Source organism: Anomaloglossus baeobatrachus, chromosome 10 (genome assembly GCF_048569485.1).
Source record: "Anomaloglossus baeobatrachus isolate aAnoBae1 chromosome 10, aAnoBae1.hap1, whole genome shotgun sequence".
Taxonomy (NCBI): Eukaryota; Metazoa; Chordata; class Amphibia; order Anura; family Aromobatidae; genus Anomaloglossus; species Anomaloglossus baeobatrachus.
The window spans coordinates 162,715,667-162,739,656 of record NC_134362.1 but is presented as its reverse complement, the minus strand read 5'-3'; the positions used below and the strand labels follow the sequence as shown (position 1 = coordinate 162,739,656).

Here is a 23,990-nt window from a genome sequence, read left to right as displayed (position 1 = left end):
TTGGGTAGATTGGCTCTCTGCCCATATACAGCCCACACTTCCATGGGAGAGAGGATGTTTTTTTTTCCTTTTTGGACACACTACATCTGAAAATGTTTTTTTTTACCCCCAGTGAGAGCCATTCATGGAATGCAAATGACTTGCACTGGGCCAAACGCTAAGCGTACCGGAGCACCCCGATGTGCAATCGATTGGTTAGCATACGTAAAGCATCCGAACTCCGACACTTATGTCTACAGTTCGGGTTCGATCATCTCTACTCTCTGGTATTCCATATACTCAGCCATTAAAGAGTCCTTATACTGTAGTTAGGAGTCCTCTTCTTTACATCACCAATTTTAGAAGTTCTGGTATGCATTATCATACAGATCATTAAACCTTTGCAGGGTGACTATGGGGGGGAAAGTCAGTCGGCGTCTAATTAAAAGTTAAGTATTTGGAATCAAAGTGTTTTCACCCTTTCAGCATTTAGGTATTTTGGTTGAGTTTTCTGTGTCCGTGCAGCACCCTGGGGTATGCTACCCCAGTGGTCTGCAGGATCCTAAGGCTTTCTGGAACGCCCTCTGCTGACAACCCATACCTCACACATAGGTAGGGGCACATTCCTTGAGAACTGGGCGCAGCATGTAGAGGGTTAACAGTAGGCAGCTGTGAGAACCAATCCCTTAGCTGTTAGCCTGGGGAAGGGGCGTGGATTGTGGGAAGCGATAGGGGTTGCTAGGCAGAGTAGGAAGAGTAGGCAGAGGAAAAACGACAGTTGAAGGGGGGACAGTTGAAAGGAGTAAGTGAGTGAGAAAGGTTTAAGGATTGTGAGGAGACCCCAAAGGGCAACTAGGAGGTAGTAGCCTGAGGGTAGACAGAAGATCCCAGGTACTACGCACTACGGGGTACTGGACCCTAGAGTAGACAACAGCTCCAGGCAGTCTGCTGATCCAGCCGTGTGTGGTGACATCCAGGGTACCACACCACCCATAGGCTCAGGGACACAGCTTCATTTATAGGACCCGGGAGAGGACACAGAGAAGTAGCCTACCCCACAAGGGACCGCGAGGCCTGTCATACTGGGCCCGGAAAACAAAGGAGCGGAGCGCCGCAGGTCACCAACAGCTTCAGGCAAGGGGACAATCAGCTCTGCATGTGCACGGAGGGCTCAACTGGGACTCAAGTCAGCATCGGGACAAAGGAAAGTCGGTTGACCAGCCATACCAAACTGCACTTGCAACATCCAGTGAGTAAATACCGGTTAATCTGCAAGAACTGTGTTGTGTCTATCACTGGCGCACCACTAGGCGCAGCACACCTACATGGGACTTAAGCCTTGCTGCTATACCATCTGTCCCTAAAACCACAGCAGCGGCGGGACATCTTATTACCGCAACCCGTCAATGGCGTCATGAGTGACATACAAAATAACCCTGTTACCGAGCGCCCCCCAGGTCACGGAACCGGGCACGGCCACCTGTGACGGTGATCCCCATTATCCACCGCCTGGAACCGAGTATCCCAAGGACCTGGGACGTGGCATCCGCCCATTGATGTCCCTTTTTGGAGTATTTCTAATGAGTATTTAATCTTATTTTTGTATGCAGATATCTCCCTGACCACAATGAATACTTCATAGGTCAGAGATTGTAGCCTGGGATTGTAATTTAAAGTTTCCTCTTGACAGGAACAGGCCATGGTGTGATTTTATGATTCTGTGCTGCCATTTGTCTTTTCCGCTAAGACTCGTTGGTCTATGTAGCATTAATGTCCTTGTCACCTGCCATCTCATTCCGACTTGCCTGACAGTGGAACTCCCAACAGTTCTCTTCTGCAAGTCTTGTCTTTAAGCTTTTAGCACCTACAAATAATTGATATTGTCACAAGCTCTTCAGCCAAAACATTTTGCTTTTTCTGATTCTGGATTCGAAAAGCATTATCGGTGATATTCGACACATCTCATCCCTCACCCTAGGGGACAGGCGAGTAGGTTCATATTTTATTCTTAGTTCAAGGCATAAATAATAAAAACAGTATATTAGACAGTAAAAGAAAATCAAGATAATATCATATAATATCACAACTGGCCATACACATCAGATAATAGGCGAGTTTGATGATTACGGAAGGATATGCAATAATCTTATGTGTTTGGGGGATTCTGACTCTTACGGTTAGATGGAAAATACCTTGTTGTCTTTGAAAACTTCAGGCAGATACTTATTCATTGTTTCATAGTTTTAAGGCTGAAAAAAAAACATAAGTCTGTGAAGTTCAACATGTACATACAACATGTATACAGATGCTAATTGCTCCATATTAGGGGGGAAATTCCTTCCCAACTCCGCATACAGGAATCAGACTAGCTCCCTGGATCAGCGTCCCATCACAGAATCTGTAATATCATCTTTTTCAAGAAAGGCATCCAGGCCTCCTTTAACTAATTTAATGAATCAACATCAGGTGGCAGAGAGTTTCATATTTTCACTGCTCTTACAGTAAAGAATCCATAAACTCACTACTTGTATAGTAAAGAATCATCATCTGTAAAGCTTCATTCCTCTAGAAGTAGATGATGCTTCATGGTCCTTGTTGGAGGGCCAGGTGAAAAAACCTCAGTAGAAAGATCTTTGTACCATCCTCTCATATATTGTCACCCTAGGTACAGGGAAGTACCAAGTGCACGGCGAAAGGGAAACCCTGTATTTAGGGAAATAGGGAGAGGAAAGGTGGTGACTCCTGACAGAACCCACTCTTGGTCCCTGAGGTCCCTCACCACCATAGATAGGTTCCGCACCTATGCGCCGAGCTGGATACCTGACCCTAGGTATCTCTAGTGCTGGGCCCTGAATAGTGAATGGATGGGATGGGCTCTTCGTCAACCCCACTAAACGCTATAGAGGACACAAGGGGGACACACAGGGAGAAAAAGCATTGGCTACCTAGCCACAGATGACTCAAATAAATGTTGCTACCAAGGCTTGAAGGAACAGAAAAATATCATCAGCACCAGTCCAAGGAAAAAGGAGTATATAAGCACCAAGAGAATACTGATGATCAGCAGCTGGGTGGAAGGCGAGCTCCGGCTGGGTCCAAAAGGGAGAGAGATGAATCCAGCAGGAAAGCTACCTATACCAATGAATACTGACAGCAGGAACAATAGAAAGTCAGGAAGCATTCTGCACAGCCAGACACTGTGACCTTCTATGTCCAGAAACCACATGACTGTCTGTGACACACCCGTGACATATATTTGTACATTATAGTAAGAGTGTACCATAAGCCTTCATTTTTCAAAGCATAATAACCCCAAGTTTAATAACCTGTCTTGGCATTGCAGTCCACCCATTCCCTTAATAATCTAGGTTGTTCTTCTCTGCACCCACTCAAGTTCAACTATGCACTTCTAATACACCGTAGACCAAAATATTTCACAGTGTTCTCCAATTGTCATTTTGAAGATCTTTGGGGCTCTCAGAGGTATAACCAGAGTCTACAAGACATTTATGGCAATGGGAAAACTAAGTGAAATCCCTAGATGGTTGGGAAGTAGCCAAAGTAGGCAGCTGCTATGGCCACCATTAAGGGAGGGCATAGTTTCTAAATTAAAAATCATTGCTTAAATTGGAATTATGCAAGTATGCCATTGTGAGAAGGGGTAGATCTCCCATACAACAGCTGTTATGTTCCACTTCTTAGATGATGACTAGTGAGACAGATTTGACATTTCTGCTTTGTGCAGTGTTTCTAAATTGGTGACTTTGAAACTCTTTAAATGTCTATTTCCTTCAATAATGGACAAACCAAGAAGATTTCCAACATTTAAGAAGGTCTGATAAATTAGAAATGAAACTTAAGTTACACAATCTGTATGAGAATGAGAACCTTGGCAAGGAAAGTTTTACACAACCTTATAAATACAGTTAGGTCCAGAAATATTTGGACAGTGACACAATTTTCGCGAGTTGGGCTCTGCATGCCACCACATTGGATTTGAAATGAAATCTCTACAACAGAATTCAAGTGCAGATTGTAACGTTTAATTTGAAGGTTTGAACAAAAATATCTGATAGAAATTGTAGGAATTGTCACATTTCTTTACAAACACTCCACATTTTAGGAGGTCAAAAGTAATTGGACAAATAAACCAAACCCAAACAAAATATTTTTATTTTCAATATTTTGTTGCGAATCCTTTGGAGGCAATCACTGCCTTAAGTCTGGAACCCATGGACATCACCAAACGCTGGGTTTCCTCCTTCTTAATGCTTTGCCAGGCCTTTACAGCCGCAGCCTTCAGGTCTTGCTTGTTTGTGGGTCTTTCCGTCTTAAGTCTGGATTTGAGCAAGTGAAATGCATGCTCAATTGGGTTAAGATCTGGTGATTGACTTGGCCATTGCAGAATGTTCCACTTTTTTGCACTCATGAACTCCTGGGTAGCTTTGGCTGTATGCTTGGGGTCATTGTCCATCTGTACTATGAAGCGCCGTCCAATCAACTTTGCAGAATTTGGCTGAATCTGGGCTGAAAGTATATCCCGGTACACTTCAGAATTCATCCGGCTACTCTTGTCTGCTGTTATGTCATCAATAAACACAAGTGACCCAGTGCCATTGAAAGCCATGCATGCCCATGCCATCACGTTGCCTCCACCATGTTTTACAGAGGATGTGGTGTGCCTTGGATCATGTGCCGTTCCCTTTCTTCTCCAAACTTTTTTCTTCCCATCATTCTGGTACAGGTTGATCTTTGTCTCATCTGTCCATAGAATACTTTTCCAGAACTGAGCTGGCTTCATGAGGTGTTTTTCAGCAAATTTAACTCTGGCCTGTCTATTTTTGGAATTGATGAATGGTTTGCATCTAGATGTGAACCCTTTGTATTTACTTTCATGGAGTCTTCTCTTTACTGTTGACTTAGAGACAGATACACCTACTTCACTGAGAGTGTTCTGGACTTCAGTTGATGTTGTGAACGGGTTCTTCTTCACCAAAGAAAGTATGCGGCGATCATCCACCACTGTTGTCATCCGTGGACGCCCAGGCCTTTTTGAGTTCCCAAGCTCACCAGTCAATTCCTTTTTCCTCAGAATGTACCCGACTGTTGATTTTGCTACTCCAAGCATGTCTGCTATCTCTCTGATGGATTTTTTCTTTTTTTCAGCCTCAGGAAGTTCTGCTTCACCTCAATTGAGAGTTCCTTAGACCGCATGTTGTCTGGTCACAGCAACAGCTTTCAAATGCAAAACCACACACCTGTAATCAACCCCAGACCTTTTAACTACTTCATTGATTACAGGTTAATGAGGGAGACGCCTTCAGAGTTAATTGCAGCCCTTAGAGTCCCTTGTCCAATTACTTTTTGTCCCTTGAAAAAGAGGAGGCTATGCATTACAGAGCTATGATTCCTAAACCCTTTCTCCGATTTGGATGTGAAAACTCTCATATTGCAGCTGGGAGTGTGCACTTTCAGCCCATATTATATATATAATTGTATTTCTGAACATGTTTTTGTAAACAGCTAAAATAACAAAACTTGTGTCACTGTCCAAATATTTCTGGACCTAACTGTAGATCAAGTTACTGAAACAGACGACTCATCATGGAATTATTATTATTATTATTATTATTATTAGTAGCAGTAGTAGTAGTAGTAGTAGTAGTATTATTATAGTACAAACCCTCAGTGGTTGAGATGTGCAACATGGTGGGCTCAGCTGGGCTGGATGTGTGTCCAAGAATGCACATTCAGCTCAAATGTATTGTGGTGCAGAGATCCCTGCATTGCAATACATGCCACTGGCCTATAGAGGGCATTAGCTGATATCAGTGTGCCAGATATTAGAGTCACATGGCAGTGACATCATGTATTTTCCATATCAGGCCCCCCCGATGTCAACTACCGGCCTCTGCACAGGTAGGATGCAGTGTGAGGGTGAGAAAAATGGGGGGTTTTAAGTGTTAGAAAACAGTGGCAGAATGAGAGACATGTGTACTAAGATGGGCCCAGGCTGGGGGACATATATACCAGAAGGAGAACATAAATACTAGATTGGGCCCAGGATGGGGACATATATACCAGGATGAGGAACTTGTTTACCAGGATGGGGCCAGGATGGGGGACATATATACTAGGATGAAGGCCATATATAAAATGGATGGGCCCAGGATGGGAGACATTAATAACAGGATGAGGGCATGTATACTAGAATGGGCCATGGATGGGGACATAAATACTAGGATTGGGAACATATATATTGGATAAGGCTTAGATGGGGGACATATATACCAGGATGGGGGATAAATATAAAAGGATGGAGATGGGGAACATATATATCAGAAAGGAGCCCAGGATGGGGAACATATATCCCTGATGGGGCCAGGATGGGGGACATATATACTAGGATGAAGGCCATATATAAAATGGATGGGCTCAGGATGGGGGACATTAATAACAGGATGAGGGCATGTATACTAGAATGGGCCAAGGATGGGGACATAATTACTAGGATTGGGAACATATATATTGGCTAAGGCTTGGATGGGGGACATATATACCAGGATGGGGGATAAATATAAAAGGATGGAGATGGGGAACATATATATCAGAAAGGAGCCCAGGATGGGGAACATATATCCCTGATGGGCCCAGGAGAGGGGACATAAATACTAGGATGGGGGAACATATATACTGGATAAGGCTAGGATGGGAGACATAAATACCAGGATGGGGGATAAATAGAAAAGGATGGAGATGGGAAACATATATATCAGGAAGGAGCCCAGGATGGGGAACATATATCCCAGATGGGGTCAGGATGGGGGACATATATACCAGGATGGGGGACATATACACCAGGAAGGAACTGATAATGAGGGACAAATATACCACAATGGGTAACTTATAAAAGGAAGGAGCCCAGGATGAGGATCATATGTACCAGGAAGGAGCTCAAGATGAAGAACATTTCTATTTGGAAGGGGCCTAAGAAGGGGGACATTAGAACAGGATAGGAGACTACTTCATAATGGGGGGGAGCACATATGTCTTTATAGGGTTTAGAATACTGCAAGAACCAATACATCTGACCAACAGATCTTGCACCAGGCCCCATCGAACTCTAGTTTCGCCACTGATGGTGGGAGCACTGGATCCATATATCTTTATATACAAACCAATGCTCAGGATCCAAGCTTTGAACGTTTTAGAAAATCTTTTATTCAAGGTGCAATTTTCATCTAATACAGGGATAGGGCAGAAGACTATCATATGTGTCAATTGTGGGTTCCTTAAAAATCTTATCAGTCCGAAATGTGACAAAACGCTCATGAGGGTCTTAACACAGATAAGGCTCCATGTATACAGTAGAGACATTCAGGAGAGGTTGCCTGGGGTTGTGCATACAAACGCCTTGACAGAGGGCAGGAAATTTTCCCTTCTAGATTGGAAGTCATGAACTCATTATAGATAAGCGTTTTCCTGGTAGCTTCTGCAATGTCTACATGTCTCTGCAGTGTGTTTTTGAAGGTTGCCCGGGAGGAAAGCCCTTGGGAGAAATTCCTGTGTGTTGGTTGAGGAGGGTTCCAATTTTTTTTTAAAGCATTAAGTTTATTATCTTGGACCTGATGACAAGTCTTGTGGAAGGCTGATTTGAGATTTAATTCTTCTTTTTGTGCAATATAAGCATTAATTAGTCATGTAAATAAAAATATTAATGGCATCTATGATGTCAAAATTGTGTGAACATTTTTACTAATTATTTACATTTTTATTTTTTTTATTCATTGTTTTTATTATGATGATGATGCTTTATGCAATGTAATAATTGAACTACTAGATATATGTACATAAATATTATTTTTATATATACAAATCACCTTTCATCATTACATCAAGTGTCTACATTTAGGTTGCATTAAGCTTCCTGGTTACTGCAAAATCTTTTATTATCTATTATTTTAATTTATCATTATTATATTTAATTTAATTTATTTGTATTTATTATATTTTATATTTAATGTATTTATTATATGTCATTTATTTATTTTATATTTATTTTTATTTATTATATTTATTATATTTATTTATTCTTTAATTATTTTGGTCATAAGTTTTGACTTTTTGAGCCCAACTTCAATATCATCATGGTTGCCAAAATTGGATTTTATTTTTCTAATTTAACTCCCATTCATTGTAATGTTCAACAATCCCATTAGAAATTGGACTAAACTAGCTCAAATCTAGCAATTTTAGTCGTTAGACCCCTCCCAAATTTAGGGATCACATTAAAGAGGTTGTCCACTACTTTGACATTGATGGCCTATTCTTAGGAAAGTTCATCAATATCTGATTGGCCCCGCACCCCCACCGATCAGCGGCAGCAGCAGACAGCCGGAAATGTTCAGTTCCGGAGCTGCTCCGTCTTCTTCCATTGATTAAAATAGAAGTCGGATGTGCAGTACCCGGCATTGGCCACTATCAGAAGATGGAGCAGCTTCGAAACTGAGCATTTCCAGCTGCCTGCTGCCGCCGCTGGAACCAAAAACAATTGATCGGCGCGGGTGCAGGGTGTCAGACCCTGGCCGATCAGATATTGATGACCTATCCTAAGGGGTACTTTGCACACTACGACATCGCAAGCCGATGCTTGCGATGCCGAGTGCGATAGTCCCCGCCCCAGTTGCAGCAGCGATATCTTGTGATTGCTGCCATAGTGAACATTATCGCTACGACAGCTTCACATGCACTCACCTGCCCTGCGACGTCGCTCTGGCCGGCGAACCGCCTCCTTCCTAAGGGGGCGGGTCGTGCAGTGTCAGAGCGATGTCACATGGCAGGCGGCCAATAGGAGCGGAGGGGCGGAGATGAGCGAGATGTAAACATCCCGCCCACCTCCTTTCTTCCGCATTGCAGCCGGGACGCAGGTAGGAGATGTTCCTCGCTCCTGCAGCTTCTCACACAGCGATGTGTGCTTTCGCAGGAATGAGGAGCAACATCGTACCTGTCGCTGCTGCTAAATTATTGAAATGTCGCACCCTACACCGATCATATGATAATTCCATTTATTGCCTACGGCAGTGTTCCCCAGCTCCAGTCCTCAAAGGCCATCAACAGTGCAAGTTTGCAGGATTTCCTTAGTATTGCCCAGGTGATGATTCCACTGTTGGTCGGCCTTGAGGACCGGAGTTGGGGAACACTGGCCTACGGAACTGCCAATTACCAATTACAGAGCTCAACGATTTCCTGCCGGCACACAGACAGTATTTGGAGAGCGGTGCACATATGTGATGGCGGCGCTCTTAAGGCGGGTAATTACAGCACCCCAGTCCTGTAATTCTGTGAATAGGTAATAATTAGGGATGATTGAATACCTCAAATATTTGGCTTCATGAATATTTGCTGAATAGGTTGCTGCTATTCGAGTATTCGCGAATATTCGATGCGCAATGTAAGTCTATGGGAAACCCGAATAACAACTATTCTGAACTATTCGGGCTTCCCATAGACTTACATTGCGCATCGAATATTCGCATAGCGGTGACCTATTAGTCGGATATTCGCGAAGCCGAATATTTGAGGTATTCGATCATCCCTAGTGATAATTTGTAAATTTGGTCAAACTCCTTTAAATCTTTTTGCTCCAACACAGGACATATTAAATTTCCTCATTGATCCACCTACGTTTTCACCTAAAAACCTCAATATAATTCAAAGATGTGTTTGGGCTAAAAAAAGTTTTTGTAGGCTACTAATGTTGACTGTATGGCTAGAAAGATTCTTCCTTGTTGAGATGTGTCAACTCTGAGATGAGGTGTTGCAAGTGTCACAGCTAAAATAGCACGGACACAAAGACTGGGACTAAGCCTTGTCACATACATCTTAACCCTCATCCATCAAATTCCCAGTTTGATGCAGTCTGTTACAGAGGCCAACACTTAATTAGTGGTAGTGTAATTGGCCCATCAAACCTGTAGGAAATATCTGTTTGCGGAGCACAGGTTTATCTCCCATGTGGGAAGGACTCTTATCAGAAAGTCTTTTTGCTGACCTAAGGATATACAGTGCCTTGAAAAAGTATTCAAACCCTAAGAACTTTTCTGCATTTTTTCACAAAGGAATCAATACTTTGCAGGATCACCTTTTGCTGCAAGTACTGCTGTAAGTCTTTTGGGTTATGTCTTTACTAAATTTGTCCATCTAGAGGCCAAAACTTTTGCCTGTTCTTCTTTGCACACTTGCTCTCGTTCAGTTAGATTGGATGGAGACGTCTGTGATCAGCAATTTTCATGTCTTGTCAAGTATTCTCAATGATTTCAGTCTGAACTGTGACTGGGCCGTTACACACATGAATATGCTTTGATGTAAATCATCCATTGTAGTTCTGGCTGGATGTTTAGGTCGTTCTCCTGCTGGAAGGTGAACCTATGCCACAGTCTCAAGTCTTTTGCAGCCTCTAACAGGTTTTTCTCTAAGATTGCCCTGTATTTATCTCCATCCATCTTCCCATCTACCAACACCAGCTTCCCTGCCCCTGCTGAAGAATAGTCTCCCCACAGCATGATGCAGCCACCATCATGTGTGACAGTGGGGATGGCGTTTTCAGGGAGATGTGCAGCGTTATGTTTCCAAAACACATAGCGTTTTGCATTTAGCCTAAACCAAAAAGTTCTGATTTGTTTTCATCTGACCAGAGAACTTTCTTCCACATGCACATTTTTGCACAGCAGCTATATGGCTGGCTTTCAAAAATATCTTTCTTCTTGCCATTTATCCATAAAGGCCAGATTTGTGGAGTATAATACTAAAGGGCATTTTACACACAGCGACATCGCTAGCGATGTCGCTGGTGAAAGCACCCGCCTCCGTCGGTTGTGCGTCACGAGCAAATCACTGCCTGTGGTGCACAGCATCGCTAACAGCCGTCACACGAACTTACCTGCCTAGTGACGTTGCTGTTGCCGGCGAACCACTTCCTTTCTAAGGGGGCGGTCCGTGTGGCGTCACAGCGGCATCACTAAGTGGCCGCCCAATTGAAGTGAAGGGGCGGAGATGAGCAGCCGTAACATCCCGCCCACCTCCTTCCTTCCTCATTGCCGGCGGCCGCAGGGACGGTGATGTTCCTTGTTCCTGCGGTGTCACACATAGCGATGTGTGCTGCCGCAAGAACGCCGAACAACATCGTACCTGCAGCAGCAACGATATTTGCGATTAGAACGTGTCAACGATCAACGATATGGTGAGTATTTTTGATTGTTAACGGTCGTTCCTGCGTTTCACACGCAACGACGTCGCTAAGGAGGCCGGATGTGCGTCACGAATTCCGTGACCCCCGACATCTCGTTAGTGATGTCATTGCGTGTAAAGTGGCCTTAATAGTTTTCCTGTCGACAGATTCTCCCCCCTGTGGAGTTCTGCAGCTCCTCCACAATGACCTTGGCTGCTTCTCTAATTAGTGCTCTCCTTGCTTGGGATGTCAACTTAGGTGGACGGCCGTGCCCTGGTAGGTTTGCAGTTGATCCATACTCCTTCCATTTTTGGATAATGGATTGAACAGAGCTCTGTGAGATGTTCAGACCTTGGGCTATTTTTTTTTTATAACCTAACGCTGCTTTACTCTTTTCCACAACTTTATCCCTGACCTGTCTGGTGTCTTCCTTGGTTTTCATGATGCTGTTTGGTCCCTGATGTTCTCAAATTTCTGAGGCCATCACAGAACAGCTGTAGTTATACTAAGAACACATTACACACAGATAGACTCAATTTACTAATTAGATGAATTCTGTAGGCAATTGGTTACTCAGGATTATATTCCAGGGTATCAGACCACAGGGGGTTGAATTCAAATGCACATTACAATTTTCAGATTAATATTTTTAAAATATTAAAATAAAACATATCATTTCCTTTATACATCACAAATACTTGCTACTTTGTGTTTTCCTGTGACATAAAATTTCAATAAAATAATTTTAAGTTTGTGAATGTAAAATAAAATGTGAAAAAATTTTGAAAAGTTCATGGGGTATGAATACTTTTTCAATGCACTGTACTAGCTGCTCTCCTGAGAGAGAAAGAAAGACAGAAAGCAAGAAGTGCATAAAAATGGTTATAGTCCTGTTGCATGAAAAAACATCTTGTCCCAAAGTGTTAATAGGACCAATGTCTGTTAGAGTTTGCTGTAAGAAGCTCCCTCTCATTATGTGTACCAAGGTGTGCTTACTGGATATTCATATCTAATATTAGGGACATTCGGAGTGCTGTGGTAAGAAGAGGCTGCTCATACTGCTGTCCACCCTGTCTATCTGATGTAATAATATAGATAGTGGGTACTGGGGTAAAAAGAGGCTGCTCACACTGCTATCCACCCTGTCTGTTGTGAATGTTAGTTATGTTTTGGCTGCTGGGAGGCTCCCTCTGGTGGCCAGGAATGGTTTGGACTTGGACCAGGTGTGTTGTACAGTTGTTCTTTGTATCTCTAGCCTGCTTAATCCTGCTCTACACCACATCTTCCCCAGATAAGTGCTTTCTCTTTATTTATTGTCTGGTTATTTTGTTTATCTGGGTTTGTCATTTGCTGTGGTTATTTTCAGTTTATTCGCTTGCAGGGATTTTCCCCCTTAGTGGATTGTTGAGGAACTCCCTGCAGTTCTGTGTGGAGTATAGGTCCTTTGGGTCCATGTGTTTGTGGCTTGTTGACTTTGTTATGATTCTTGTTTTCTGTTCATTGGTATGACAAGGGCACCTGGTATAGGACGGAATTCAGATCGTGCGATCTGAGGGCCTTTTTGTACTATCAGGAAGTTGGTATTTTGCAGGGTTTTTCTCTGGCCACCATCAGTCCCTTTCCTGTCCTTTCCTATTTTAGTCAGCGGGGGCCTCACCTTGTGCTAATCCTGTCATCTACCTGTGTATTGTGTTTTTCCTATATCACCGCAGTCTTTGAATGTGGGGGGCTAGCTATTCTTGTCTATTTTCTGAGGCAGAGAGTTATTCACCTTTCCTACCTTTAGGATAGTTAGTTCTCTAGCTGGGTTCGCTGTGCACAGGATGTTAGTTCACCCCTCGGCTACTTCTAGTTGTGATAGTTAGTAAGGGGATGGCGGCCAGATTAGTTGCCAATGTTCTTGTCACCTTTTGCCAATGATTTGTGGTGGTCTTCCATGGTTCCGGATCATAACAGTATTCACGAAAAATTGTTTCAGTCCCAAGAAACTAACCAAAACAGGGTCAGGGGCCTTTTTGTACTATCAGGAAGTTGGTATTTTGCAGGGTTTTTCTCTGGCCACCATCAGTCCCTTTCCTGTCCTTTCCTATTTTAGTTAGCGGGGGCCTCACCTTTTGCTAATCCTGTCATCTACCTGTGTATTGTGTTTTTCCTATATCACCGCAGTCTTTGAATGTGGGGGGCTAGCTATTCTTGTCTATTTTCTGAGGCAGAGAGTTATTCATCTTTCCTACCTTTAGGATAGTTAGTTCTCCGGCTGGGTTCGCGGTGCACAGGATGTTAGTTCACCCCTCGGCTACTTCTAGTTGTGATAGTTAGTAAGGGGTTTTGCCAATGATTTGTGGTGGTCTTCCATGGTTCCGGATCATAACACCTGTCTATCTGATGTAATACTGGAGATATCAGTGGTGCTGAGGTAAGAAGAGACTGCTCATACTGCTGTCAAGCCTTTCAATCTGATCTAATACTGGACCATTTCATATTTCAGTTTTTCTTGTTTAAAAAAATTTCTACATTTCTGGGGGTTTTTTCTGTCAAGATGGGGTTAAGAGTGTACATTAATGAGAAAATAAATTAACGTTTTTGAATTTACCAAATGGCTGCATTGAAACAAAGAGTGAAAATTCCAAAGGGGTCTGAATACTTTCCGTACCCACTGTATATGAATAGTAACAAGGGAAAACAGAAAAGCATTTCCCAATTACCACCTTTACCCTGTAGATGTCATCATTAGTGTAATGGTGCTGGTTGTGTAAACCACTGCAAGATGCTTGTCAGCTAATTCTGACAGCTGTGGTCACTATTACATTGACACAAGATGTTCTATACTTTAGGGTCCATAGGAATGGTAAACATGAGTTTGTAGACAAATTGTAGATATGAGTGGATCAATATGCCCAATCCTAGTCCATGGTCCAGGTTAGTGCTCTTTGGCCATCAACAGGAGCTGCACAAATTCCATGACCTTTCTGGTTTCGAAGCATGGCGCTTGATTTAACATTATTTGTCTGTCGTATGACAAACAGGTGACATCTCATTAGCCAGCCAATCATAACCCGAGACTGGGATCCTGGAGGGCAAGAAAATTCATCCACAGAGAGCTCTGACCTGGCCCGTGGTTGTACGAAAGAATTCACTCCCATCTAATTGTCACATATGTAAAGTGTGGATAAGTCGGATCCCTTTTATTACTTGGTGATTTTTCGAATATTCCTGTCAACCCTAATCACTAGGGTGCCTCTACATGCTCATAGAGGACATATGACATAAATCCATATTGTTTGGGTTCCTCTACATGCTCTTAGAGGACATATGACATAAACCAGTATTACTTGGGGTCCTCTACATCCTCTTAGAGGACATATGACATAAACCTGTATAACTTGGCTTCCTCTACATACTCTTAGAGGACATATGACATAAACCTGTATTGCTTGGGTTCCGCTACATAATCTTGGCGGACATATGACATAAACCCGTATTGCTTGGGTTCCTCTACATACTCTTAGAGGATATATGACATAAACCTGTATCACTTGGCTTCCTCTACATACTCTTAGAGGACATATGACATAAACCCGTATTGCTTGGGTTCCTCTACATACTCGTAGCGGACATATGACATAATCCCGTATTGCTTGGGTTCCTCTACCTGCTCTTAGAGGACATATTACATAAACCCGTATTACTAGGGTTCCTCTACATACTTTTAGAGGACATATAACATAAACCTGTATTGCTTGAGTTCCTCTACATGCTGTTAGAGGACATATTACATAAATCTGTATTACTAGTGTTCCTCTACATACCCTTAGAGGACATATGACATAAACTCGTATTGCTTGGATTCCTCTACATACCCTTAGAGGACATATGACATAAACTCGTATTGCTTGGATTCCTCTACATACCCTTAGAGGACATATGACATAAACCTGTATTGCTTGGGTTCCTCTACATACTCTTAGAGGACATATGACATAAACCCGTATTGCTTGGGTTCCTCTACATACTCTTAGAGGACATATGACAAAAACCCGTCAAGGAACTAGATAATGTAAGTCAAGATATGAAAAATATGTTGACCTTGTCTATAAGGTCTTGAAGATATGTATTAAGCTTGGCCAGCTGCTCATCATTGGTTGAAATGATGAATCTTGGGTTATGGAATAAATCAATAAAAAGGCTTACAAAAAATATAAATTCTCCATGACATTGATAAATTTACAGCTGAATCAAAAGTGAAAATTCCTTCATACAACATCTACAATATGGGAAGAAATGGTACATGACACATGGCACATTGCACGCTCGGAACATAGAGTTTTACACATATGTTGACTGTCAGGCATCAGGACACAGTCTATTTAGCAGTTTAGTCTGTATGTGCCACAGGCGTATTTTCCATGTATAAGTCAATAAAAGAGGAGGGCCCGAGGGACCCTTCTTTCTGTCTTCTCTAAATGAAAGTGCAGCTGCTGAATTGAAGTGATGATGAGGGTTTCGGTGAAGATTAGCCATAAAATGAGCAAAGGGCCTGGATCGTCATGTAAAGGTTCTATTAATTTAACAATATCAGAAGATTCAACGGAAAGATTGAGCAGGTGGGAATGAGGCACATCACATGGCGAGGCCATCGCTTCTACTGCTGCACGTTACATTACCTAAGGGTAGGAAGAAGCTATCGTGGAATTAGAACAGTTTAACCCTTTAAGCAACTGACTCATTTTGGTCTTGTACAAAGAAAAAGAGCTACATTTAACCAAGTTTACCAAACTATTAAAATAAGCGTTGGGTTCTTTTTTTCCCATTATGCATAAGTTCTTTTAAAATCTAAAAAAGTTGCATTGTTTTCTTAATTTATTGACTAAGAGAAGGGATTCCTTCTGACTTTCAAAACTTCAGCACCAAGATTCCTGATATTTGTAAATCATCGAATAAGAAATAGACCCAAGTGATTGGCTTCAATGTCATCTCCAATTAGTGTTGTCTCCTTAGAGACCTTTGAAGTTTATTAGGGGGTATCATTGTTTCAGAGCCGATGGTATTCTGGTGAGACATTTCAATTACCATTTGTAAAATTACATTTCTTACACCAGATTTGTGAAGTTCCCATTTATCATAGTTGCTACATACCAAGGGTGCAGCCATGATGAGGTCCAGAAAGGAAGAGGGTCTCCCTCAGGAGCACAGATACAACACTAGAGTCCAGTGCAGTGCCATATAGGCCAGCAAAGATGCAGCATTTGGTTAAAGACCCCCCATACACATTAGATAGCTGTTGTCCAAATGTTTGTTCAACTGATAGCTATGTATCCCAAGGCCTCATAGACTGTCAAACCTGACTCTGTTCCTGTGCTCTCTATGAGAGAGCCACTGACAGTCTTCTCCGGCAAAGATTATCTCCAGGAAAAAACAAAAAGATTGACTTTGAAATTCAACAAGAATTGAGGAACCCCAATACCCTTTAGATCAGGGGTGGGGAACCTTTTTTCTGCCAAGGGCAATTTGGAAATTTCTACCAAACTTCCAGGGTCACACAAAATTATCAATGCGAAAATCACCTTGCTATATTTGGTCAAACAATTAATTACATTGGGGAGGTACAGAGCACTGGGGGTGGTACACAGCATTGGGGAGGTACACAGCACTAGGGGTGGTATACAACATTGGGGAGGTACACAGCACTGGGTGGAACACAACACTGGGTGGTGATACACAGTATTAGGGGAACACAGCTTTGGAGGGGTACACACCACTGGGGAGGCACACAGCACTGAGGGCTGCAGACAGTACTGGGGGGGTGGCACACAGCCCTAGGAGGGGCCAAACAGCACTAGGGGGCACACAATACTAGGGGGACATACAGCACTGGGGACTAACACAGCACTGGGGGCACAAAGCACTGAGGGTGGCACACAGCACTGGAGGCGGCACACAGCACCGGGTAGCAGGCAGATACCGCTGGAAGCGGTAAAGCTGCTGCTCTTCTTCGTGGGGTGGAAGCGCAGAGTGCTAACCAGCCCACAAAGTACATCCTAAGCACGCTGGCACTGGCCGGTGGGAGGTCCTATTGGTACGTGCACACAGTGCACGTGGGCATGTGGGGATTTAAAGGGCCAGTGGCCCGAGCACTGCCACCCCCAGGAATCTGCCCGGGGCCTGCAGAAAAAGGCCAGTGGTTCCCCACCCCTGCTCTAGACCAAAACTAAAGGCCCCGTTACACGCAGCGACGTATCTAACGATATATTGCCGGGGTCACGGATTCCGTGACGCAAATCCGGCATCATTAGCGACATAGTTGCATGTGACACGTACGAGCGACTGCTAACGATGGAAAATAATCACCAAATCGTCCATCGTTGACACGTCGTTCATTTTCTAAAAATCGTTGATTGTTGCAGGACGCAGGTTGTTCGTCGTTCCAGCGGCAGCACACATCGCTACGTGTGATACCTCGGGAACGATAAACTACAGCTTACCTGCGGCTGCCGCCAATGAGGAAGGAAGGAGGTGGGCGGGATGTTACGGCCGCTCATCTCCGCCTCTCCGCTTCTATTGGGCGGCTGCTTTGTGACGCCGCACGAACCGCCCCCTTAGAAAGGAGGTGGTTCGCCGGCCACAGCGATGTCACTAGGCAGGTAAGTCCATGTCACGGCTCCTAATGATATTGTGCGCCACGGGCAGCGATTTGTCCGTGACGCACAAACGACGGGGGCGGATGCTTTCACCAACGATATCGCTAGCGATATCGCTGTGTGTAAAGCCCCCTGAAGGCCAAAGGTGAGACTCCCCCATCCATACAGGAGGTTTGAAATACTTAGTTGGACTATAATCTCTAAGCAATACTGATATTAAATTATTGTCCAAAATTCTGGGTGTACAGAAGGGTATCAATGAGAAAATACATCCAGACCAAAGGTGGGGAGATAATATTAGCTGTTCTCTTCTTTTAGACCCCAGATGGCTTCCTCTGATCCAGCGGGAAGAGCAATACCTATATTAGATGCCTCTAAGTCGTTTGATATAGAAGAATAGAACTTCCTATGGGAAACACTGCTGAAATTGGGTTTTGGGTGGGAATTTATTGCTTAGGTTAAATTGTTATATTGCTGCCTGGTTTCCCATATTCTTGTAAAGTGTTTTGGGAATGCACTGAACTGAAATCATTTTGGTTGTAGCAAGAGGTATCCCTTATTATTAAGTTATTTGGATCTCCTGTTCAACACTGATCACTTGCATGTCTGCAGATGTATTGATGGTGGGTGTTAATAAATATGTGAGATCAGTTGTGGGAAAATATCTTCTTTAGCTTAGAAAAAGGTATTTTTCATTCTTTGACTAGTTTAGAGAATTTTTCTATTACAAAGTGGATGAAATTTGCATGCTTACTGGAGAATTTATTTTATGAGAAAGGGTCGCAAACTGTCAGACCCGGGAAACTCCGGGTCTGGCGCTGCCCTCTGCGGCCGCGATACTCAGCAAGAGCGGTGTGGTCATGCAAGGTTATTAATATCAGTTAATCCGGTGCTGGCACTGACCAGCAGTAACCCTATGGACCCTCTGTCTGAGAAGCTTCTCAGAACAAGACTCCATAGGACTTGTCATGGGTGTGTCACAGGTGACAGTCAGTCATGTGGTTTCTGGCAATAGAAGGTCACAGCTGTTGGCTGCGCAAAATGCTTCCTGACCTTCTATTGTTCTTGCTGTTAGTATTCATTGTAGTAGGTAGCTTCCCTGCTGGATTTTCATCTCTTCCCTTTTTGGACCCAGCAGGAGCTCACCTTCCACCCAGCTGCTGATCATCAGCATTCTCTTGGTGCTTAAATACTTCCTTTTTCCCTGGACTGGGGCTGGTGATATTATTCAGTTCATTCTAGCTCTCACTGCAAGCAGGTAACTTGCTCTCATCTGTATTATCATTGTTGAAGCTTTGGTGAACTTCTGCCAGAGTCATATGTGGATAAGTAGTTCATGCTTTTTCCCCCGTGAGTCCTCCTTGTGTCTTCCTTTAGCATTTAGTGAGCTTGACAAAGAGCTCATCCCACCCATCCCTTATTTAGGGTACAGCACTAGAGATACTAGCATCAGGTATCCAGCTCGGTGCATAGGTGCAAAACCTATCTAGGGTGGAGAGGGACTACAGGGACCAGCAGTAGGTTTGGTCAGGGATCACCATCTCCCCCTTTCCTAGATGCAGGGGTCCCCTTCCCTTCTTTTTCGCCACTCGCTTGGTACTTCCCCGTACCTAGCGTGACAAGAATTGATGGATGTTGTGGGATATTACTTGTTCAATTATCATAGGAACTTCCAGTATTTTTGTACTTATTAAATTGGTGAATAAGGCAATGTGTGGGGGTGTCAAATAAACTACCTTTACCTGTGTCTGTGTTATTTAACCATTCACTTGCTAGGTTAGTAATGGAGGTGGTTGATAGACGTCTAACCATTACTAACCCCTGGGCTTGATGACAGCTTTCCATTCACAGCTGACATCAATCCCATTAACTATTACCCCGATTGCCACGGCACCAGTGCAGTTGGGAAGAGCCAGGTAAATTGCCAGAATTGGTGCATCTAATGTGATTTTCCACTGCTGTGGTGGCTGTGGGCTGCTATTTTAGGTTGGCAAGGGCCAAATTACCATGGGCCCTCCCAGCCTGATAATTCCAGCCCACAGCTGTCTACTTTACCTTGGCTGGTTATTAAAAATGAGAGGGACTTCAAGCTATTTTTTAATTATTTATTGAAATTATTTTTAAAAATGATGTAGAATCCCTTCTATTTTTGATAATTAGCCAAGGTAAAGCAGATTGCTGTGGGTTGCAGCCTGTAGCTGTGTGTTTTAGCCATTCTTATTATCAAAAATAGGGTGGGAGCCCATGTCAATTTTTAAAGCTATTTCTATACATATATGCACAGAGGATGGGCGGTGGGGGCATGTATAGCAGTCCAACTACAACCAATTAATCTGCCTGTGCCAATCTGGCACAGAGGGTGGGCAGGGAAAGCAGGGAATACTCATGTAGTTTAATGAACAGCCCAGAAAAGAGTCTGACCGCTGACTTATCTTTTGGGAATTACAGTATGTACAATTGTCCTTTTCTTACCTGCATCTTGCTTGCTTTTACAGCCCATAAGCATTTACTATGCACATTTTACAGCACAGAAGTTAATTTGTATGGGGTTCATTGTCCAAGGTCGAGTTCGGGTTAAGTTTGGTTCGAGAACCAAACTTTTTTTTTACAGCATGTTAGGCAAAAACCCGAACCCAAATATCCACAGTTCCACTCATCCTGATTTTATATATATATATATATATATATATATATATATATATATATACATATATATGTTACAGGCAATGTATGAAAACCCGGCATTCTATAGAATAGCTAGGCAATGTATGCAATCCTTGTCGCTTTCAGGCAAGGTATGAAGTATCTGCGTTGTTCTATACTTTTCCTAGGCATTACATAAAATGTCTAGGTATTATAAAGAATGACAAGAGCTGCTCAGGGCAAAGTCTGATATAATTGCAAGATTGGAAAAGTTAGCCATTAAATAAAATGTCTAGGTGCCCAGGTTCGAAAAGTTAGCCATTGCATAAAATGGCTAGATATTATAAACAATGACAAGAGCTGCTCAGGGCAAAGTCTGATATCATGCTCAGATTGGAGAAGTCTTTAGTAACAAACAGTGAAAAAACTAATGAAAGAAGTAACAAACAGTCAAAAAGCTAATGAAAGAAGAAATCCTAAATGAACAACAGGATATATTTACTGGGAAAAACACAAAGAAACAAAAGTGTCATTCCTATTAGTCTTTAGTAACAAACAGTCAAAAACACGAAAGAAGAAATGCAAAATGAACAACAGGATATCTTTGCTGGGAAAAAAAAAGTAATCAGAAGTGTCATTCCTGACTATTTGTTGCAGCACGGGAGGCTAGAATGGCATTTTAATGCTAAGGGCAACTGAGCCAGTTTCACAGATCTGCTGCTGCCTGCCTGTCCACCTACTTTTGCATGGACCACCCCTGTAGTATTCTACACTCCGCCTGTTTGTCATTTAGGTATTCTATAGAATGACTAGGAAATGTATGAACATCTGATGTATTTCATACTTTTGACGACCCATTTCTGACATTGTATACATCGCCTAAGTATTTTATAAAATGCCTGTTTTTATACATTGCCGGTAACATATATATATACCATTAAAGTAGAAATCACAGACCAACCTATATAATATCACTTTTCCCACGTCTCCTACTATTTGATATCGTAATACCGGAATTACATCATGTAACAAAACGTCGCCATTGTGAGCTCTCTAGGTTTTAAGGCAAATAATCTGGAGTGTATTTAATTAAACTATGGTAGATGATAGACTTAAACGGTATTAACATGAAATGCTGCATTACCCTCCAAGTGGGTAAGAAGCAATATATATAACGGTATAATTTGTTACCACCCTCCTCTTCCCCCCCTTTTACCAAGCAAAGATGCTGTTAATAGAGGCAAAACTCTGATTACTTAATGGTTTTCGAGACAGCCGTGGCCTAGAAAATTAAATTTCACATCTTCTTTTATGACGTTAATCTCTCTTCTCACATCCCGCCTGTTATGATGTGTGCGCCAGAGATAATGTTTAAACTGACTAAGGCAAAGTAAACCAGACAAGTCTGTTATTGGCTTTATAATTACATAATTAACTTTTTGTCTCTAATCGTTATGGAGGTAATGGTGCTGCTAAAATGGGCTTTTGGCGTGCGGAAAGTAAATCAAAAATCAATAATCCATAGAATGCCATTAAGGGCTGTAACAGCTCTTATGTTGTGATTCACTCAAGTTTTTCTGTACGGCAAATGAAATTCATTAGGGCAGAGATTACTGTCTGAGGAGTTGACTTTCACTTGATAGTAAAGATCAGGAAAGATTGTCACCGGCAGCAGGAAACGAAAATCCAACAATGTTGCCATAAATTATGCGCTGCTTGTAACTCTGTTATTACATTGTAATTGACCTCCCGGCAATTAATTCTATTTTCCATGAACCCTCTTTTATTTCTAATTTACATTACGATCGTATATGCCTGAAAAATGACAGTATAAAAAAGATAAATGTGCTAATTACGCGTCTGCTTATCTCCAGCTCCCCGATGCCAACACCTTTGGTCCAGCTTCCCTTGGTATGTAAGTATGTCACTTATTTCACTCTGACATCTCTAATGTATTTGTAAACTGTCCCATAAATACTAGAGCCACATGCAACCATCGAGGACTCCGACAGCAGCCTTTTCGCCACCGCGTATTATTCCCTCCTAACAAATCTGAAATCGAGAAAATAATGTTCTAAGCCAGATGACTTTGCTGTCACTGGGAAATTAAGTTCTTGACCCCATTTCTGATCTATGATTATATGTCTACTGTTTTTTCTCCTATTGAGAAGAACTTGTAGGACCAGCACAAGCACAGACGTATCGGTCAAAGACCTTCATGGAGAAATAAAATGTAGCGAGTTGATACACACGGCACTTCTGGGGTGGTGCTCAAGTAGGGTTCAAAACTGTCTCAAGTAGATGTAGAAACATGGCACTCCTGATAAATGTGAATAGTGGTCTTTTATTGAGAAGAACTTGTAGGACCAGCACAAGCACAGACATATCGGTCAAAGACCTTCATGGAGAACTAAAATGTAGCGAATTGATAGACACGGCACTTCTGGGGTGGTGCTCAAGTAGGGTCCAAAGCCGTCTCAAGTAGATAAACATGTCACTCAGGATAAATGTGAATAGTGGTCTTTTATTGAGAAGAACTTGTAGGACCAGCACAAGTACAGACGTATCGGTCAAAGACCTTCATGGAGAAATAAAATGTAGTGAGTTGATACACATGGCACATCTGGGGGGTGCTCAAGTAAGGTCCAAAACCATCTCAAGTAGATGTAGAAACATGGCACTGAGTATAAATGTGAATAGTGGTCTTTTATTGAGAAGAACTTGTAGGACCAGCACAAGCACAGATGTATCGGTCAAAGACCTTCATCTGTGTGCGTGCAGAAGGTTCTCAGAAGGCATAGCATTTTGGCAAATGGTGTCCACCGCTGTCTATGTGGCAATGCAATGAACACCGCATCATACCCGACTACACCATTTGCCAAGTTGCTATACCTTCTGAGAAACCTCTGAACGCAGACTGATGAAGGTCTTTCACCAAAATGTCTGTACTTGTGCTCGTCCTACAATTTCTTCTCAATAAAAAACCACTATTCACATTTATCCTGAGTGCCATGTTTCTACATCTACTTGAGACCCTACTTGAGCACCACCCCAGAAGTGCCATATGTATCAACTCGCCACATTTTTTTTCTCCATCCTAATGTGGCACTGTTCACCAGGAAGATCGAGAAGAAGAGACGGAAAAAAAAATGGAAAAAAAACACTCGAGATGTTAAAAAATATTTCCATTGTCTGCCGAAATATAAAGATGCCAATCACTGGTTTACTGTAGGTGTAATGTTCTCAGAGATGTCCAACTGTCACGCAAGGTACGGGGAACATCAGCCAAACATTCTTGTTTCTCGCATTTTTAGAGTGTTGTAGTATAGGAATGAATAATAATTAGCTATTTTACAATATGGTTTTCCAAAACTGCAAGTTACCCAAAATCTATAAGATTGGGACTAACTTTCTGATCGCTGGGTATTCAACCAATGAGACAACCAGCATTTGATAAACCATGTGTCACGTTAGGTACAAGGAAGTACCAAGTGAATGGCGAA

General features: G+C 42.5%; 1 long non-coding RNA gene across 1 annotated transcript in view; it reads left to right on the top strand.

Annotated features, from left to right (window-relative positions):
• The window catches only part of LOC142255276 (uncharacterized), an 89,275-nt gene that overhangs the window by 17,699 nt on the left and 47,586 nt on the right, over positions 1-23,990 (top strand). The window contains exon 2 of the long non-coding RNA XR_012727393.1: positions 22,362-22,398. This is a non-coding gene — a long non-coding RNA (uncharacterized LOC142255276). The remainder of the gene's footprint in view (positions 1-22,361; positions 22,399-23,990) is intronic.